This window comes from Alligator sinensis, unplaced genomic scaffold, assembly GCF_000455745.1.
Source record: "Alligator sinensis unplaced genomic scaffold, ASM45574v1 scaffold1054_1, whole genome shotgun sequence".
Taxonomy (NCBI): domain Eukaryota; kingdom Metazoa; phylum Chordata; order Crocodylia; family Alligatoridae; genus Alligator; species Alligator sinensis.
Window position 1 is genome coordinate 257,175 of NW_005842480.1, and position 5,204 is coordinate 262,378.

Consider the following 5,204-nt stretch of genomic DNA (forward strand, 5'->3'; position numbering starts at 1 on the left):
CCAGCTTAGGGGAACTGATCTGCTGTGGGGAAGGGGGCTGGGCTATGTGCAACAGAGGACAAAGAACAAAGAGGTGACCCCTGGATGATAAAGATTCATAGAAAACAAGGGCTGAAGGGAGCTCAGGAGGTCACATCTAGTCCAAGCCCCTGCTCCAAGCAGGACCAGCCCCAACTACATCATCCCAGCCAAAGCTTTGTGTAGTCTTAAAAACCTCCAAGGATGGAGACTTCACCATCTCTCTGGGGAGCCTGTGCCAGTGTTTTACTACCCTTCTCATTAGAAAGCTTTTTCCTAATATCCAACCTCAACTTTCCTTGCTGCAGCTTGAGCCCATTGCTCCTTGTCCTGCCATCTGCCCCCACAGAGAACAGTTCAGTTCCTGCAGCTGGCTGTAGCCCTGCTCCCAGCCATCACTCAGGAGAGGGGACACCATGGCAGTGGATGTAGTTTGGAGGAGGGCAACACACAGGCGTTAGTCTCCTATACCAAGGGCAGCGTGGGAGAACGTGCCACATCTCCGATCGGCAGCAGGGCTGGGCACTCTCACTCTCGCAGGGTGCAAACAACTCACCTGTGCAAGGCCATAATTATGTTGGGCACACCCCAGCCCCACCCCAGCATCTTTTGGCTAGCGAAGATTAGCCACCTGGCTTACCCATGCCACCAAACAGCTGTTCTCAAGTCCTCAGGGAAACCGCATCATACACCGCTCTCACACCCTTGTGTTTGTATCTCACTCCCCCCATCCTTAATAACAGAGCAAGCACTAATTATTGTTTTAAGTAGGCTTCACCTTGGAAAACAGCAACTACAGCTCAATCAAACACTGCCACAACTTACCTTGCACTCCCACGTGATGCCAACACGAGACGGGTCCAAGCTGCATAGCACTGAATGCAGACGATGAGAGTTTACATAGCAGCCTTGTGAATAGTTGTACTGCTGATCGAACGATGCAAGGGGGGGGGAAAAAAAAAAAGAGCTAAATGGAGCTAATATTCCAGGCTGGCTGCAGAAAAATCCCACGGCAGATGTACTGACTCCATGGTCCGAAGTAAAAGGCTGCTTGCTGATGCAAGAGCCTGGAAAACCTCTTCCTATCCCACTATCCCACGTTGCTAGATCTTTGCAAGCAAGCGAGTCACAAATGCAGTTAAAGCAAGCTGAAACAGTGCTGCACCCAAATCCCTCTGTACTGGGGCCAAGGACAGGAGTTCAACTAAAATTCTTAAATCCTCTGACGATTATGAGCCACGAGCACCTCTCTGGCGAAGCGGGAGATGCCCAAAGCTCCTGGAGCAGCAGGGAACGGATTAGGTGACATGGGGTGAGATGGTGACAGATGAACCACAGCTCAAAATTAAAAAAAAAAAAAGAGGCAGGATGGGAGAGAAATCCTTGCCACTAGAAACCTGGGGAAGCTATTGCTCAAGCCCATGATGATGCCCCCAAATACCCAAGTGAAAGGCCAGCTGGGACCGTGAGAGCATCCCCCGGGTCCCACCAAGGAGCTGGTCCACCCCATTCATCATCCTGTCTCCAGCTCCGGCCACTCTCTAATACAAAGAGCAAATCCCGAACGCACCTGGGAACTCATACAAGCGGGGGAAAGGCTTCCTGAGCCCTGCAGTGAGCAGGCAATGGGTTATAATCCTTCCTAACCCAGTGCTGTGGCTGTTTTGAGCCGGCCGAAGGAAATACTGCTCCAGCCTTTATGGTTCTCCAGCTATTTTGCTGGAGCAGGAGCACTATCAGGGACTGATTTATAGAGCAAGGAGCAAGTCTCTCACAGCAGGGGCCAGGTACCGTCTCTCAGGTGAGGGACGCTGGCAAGCACCGGCAAAGCATTGCACCAACGGCTCTAGTTCAATTGCACGATCCCAGGAGGGAATGGGCTAGGGTACCGCAGCCCGGCTTGGTTTCCATCCAAGCGCTTAGTGAAGAATCGATGCGGCCGACATGACTGTACAGCACACGTTTGTTGCTGAAGTGGTGCTGCTGCAGTGCTTTCCCTCCCAACCTCAATTAAAAGAGATCAATCCAAAGAGAAACATCATCCAGGGATTGCTTTGACCCATGGCCCTTCCTTAGAGGATTGGTCTGGGTGCTCAGCCACCATTACAGCCCAGTTGCATGCACCGCACAGCTAGGCTGGTGCAATCCGGCCCTTCCTGATGCATCGAACTAGTTAGCACCTCAAGAGGGAACATAATGTGTAATCAATAAGATGTTGGCTGTGGACCAAATGGTTTTCACAGCCATCTCATAAAAAAATAAAATAAAATAAAATAAAATAAAAAAATCTGCCTAGGAGAGCATTTCTTCCTAATGAGCAATACTTAAAACATCCAGTCGTATGTCTCATCAACATTAAGGGAGAAGTCGGATGTTACACTTGGACCGTAATAAATCTGTTAAGTAGTGTTAAGAGTCACAACGTGCTACGAACAGTTGCATATTAATGGTTAATCCTGTTTCAAGCCTGCATAGCTTTGACTTGCCCCTAAAAGACAAGTGAGCAGGGGTGCAGCTAGGAGCCAGGACACCTCGGCTCCAGCCCTACTGGGAGAAGGGGGCTGGGAGCAGTGCATCCTGGGATGCTGGAGGACTGCAAATGGCTCCTGGAGCCGACTGAAGTTACCATAGCACAGCCCAGAGTTAACCTTCACCTGAAGTGGTGAAACTTTGGGATGCTCAGAGGGCACCAAGCACAAGTTAATGAGCTTTAACGTGAGGACACTCATGTTTTAAGTGCCCTTAGTACGGTGTAGGTGCAATGTGCAACTTCACCCAAAAACTCCATTTCATCGGTCCATTTTGGTGTCTGTGTTTGCTTTCTCCAGGCACCGACTTAAGGAGCATACATGAGGGAGAAGGCTGCAGGTGAATCTCCTTCATGCTATTCAGCTGCTGGAAAGCCTGCCAAGCACTTCTGTTCTTATGCCCAAGCCAAAAGCAGCCCAAAGTTGGCATATATTAGGGCAGGGTTTCAGTGGTCCCCACTTGTGCTCTGGCATCCCAGTTCCTGCTCTGTGCATCGAGGAGTCATTGGATATAACATGCAAGCAGCAGGTAGGAGCAGGAGCTGGACCCTGGAAATCTCCCCTCCAGCTGGACCCCCACCCCCATCTCTGGTCCTACAAAAAGGCCAGGCTCTTTCTGCACCGTTTCATCGGCCTTTCCCTCCGAAGCACTGGGTTTTTAAGAGCACTGAGCCCACTGCCCTGTTTCACTATTTCATCTCATTATTGAACACAAGTTTAACCCCCAAAAAAGTACATCCCTGAGACAGGGTGGCCTGATCCTTTCAAGTGGGCAGGGGAGGCCTGGAGCCAGCCAGCCTTGTACGATGGTCTGTATAAAGGACTGAGAAGGGAGACCTTCCTGGGGAAGCCCTGTCTAAAGCAGAAAGTTTTACATCACAGGGGTGATGACAGGTCTTCCTCCCAAGGGATGGGGAAGAAGCCCATCCATAGCCTCCGCCTCACCGCTGGGGAGTAACATCTGAAAGCCGGCTGCATTTGCCCTTTGTTCACTTCATTCCCATTGCTACTAGTTACCACACACTGATTTTAGGGCCAGAAGGGATGGCCAGTTCACGTACTCCACCTCCTCGCCAATGCAGACCAAAGATTCATCCAGTTACTCCCGTATTTGGGGCAGGGCAGATGCGGCATCTTGCTAGGCCTGCAGGGATGAGAGATGATGAGTCTTGCTCCAAGTTCCTGCTAAAAGCTGGACCCCTGTAAAACCCAATACTAAAATGGGCATAATTTAGTCGCATGAGACATTGCAAACCATCTATGTCATAGGTTGCAATATCCACCATCTCCTGTAGATGAAAAGATGCCAAAATGGGCACCCGATCAGCCAGGCAGCAGAATCCAGGGCAGATGGGCATGATGCTACAGGCACGTGGCTCCACGGTGGGTCATTAGCTGCAGAAAAAGCTCCTTGCATTAATCAGTCACTTGCAAATCGAGGGAAGCATTTTTTTTTTTCACTCTATGTAGCACTAGTGAGGCCTCACCTGGACTCTTATATCCAGTTTGAGGCCTCAAGCATCAAGAAAGATGTGGACAGATTGCAAAGAGCCCAGCACAAAAGGAAAGAAGTGATTAAGGGCCAGGTGAGGCAAGCCTGATAAGGACAGACTGAAAGAACTAGGATTGTTTAGTCTGGAGATGACCGAGGAAGGGATTTGATAATAGTTGGCCTTATAAAAAGATATCGCATCCACCCAAAGAACCTTCCCTGCCTTTGATAATAGTTCAGATACCTGAAGGGTGATTATTGCAGAGAGGATTATTTAGGAGTCGAGCTGGACTGGACCCTTACCTACTGCTGGCATTTGAAAGGGATCCAGAGTCAGGTTAAATAGCAAAGGAGCTCTTATCCATCGCCTTGCTGGCTCCACCTGGGCTGCAAGTCTCCAAACACTTTGCATCTCCGCTTCGGCGCTTGCACCTGCTGCTGCCGAGTACTGCGCGCCAATATGGGGCTGGAGCAATCACAATCAAAGTTAGTGGAGTGCAGCCTTTCGTAGACATCAGGGCTGGAAGGGACCTCGGAAGATCATCGAGTCCAGCCCCCCGCCCAAAGGGCAGGAAGTCAGCTGGGGTCATAGGATCCCAGCAAGATAAGCATCCAGTTTCATCTTAAAGGTGTTCAATGAAGGCGCTTGAGCCACCTCCGGTGGCAGGCTGTTCCAGACCTTGGGGGCTCGGACAGGAAAGAAGTTCTTCCTTAAGTCCAGCCTGAAACGATCTTGAAGTAGTTTGTGACCATTCGACCTCGTCATCCCTTGGGGCGCTCTGGTGAACAAACGTTCCCCCAGATGCTGGTGGTCACCCCTGATAAACTTGTAGGTGGCCATCAGATCACCCCTGAGCCTGCGCTTTTCCAGGCTAAAGAGCCCCAGGGCTCTCAGCTTGTCATCGTAGGGTCTGTTTCCCTGACCTCTGATCATGCGCGTGGCTCTTCTCTGCACTCTCTCAAGCTTCTCCACATCCTTTTTGAATTGTGGAGCCCAAAACTGGACGCAGTACTCCAGCTGCGGCCTCACTAAGGCCGAGTACAGGGGGAGAATGACGTCCTGGGATTTGCTTGAGAAGCATCTATGGATGCAAGCCAGCGTTTTGGTCGCTTTACTAGCTGCCGCCTCGCACTGCAGGCTCATGTTCATCTTGTGGTCAAGGATG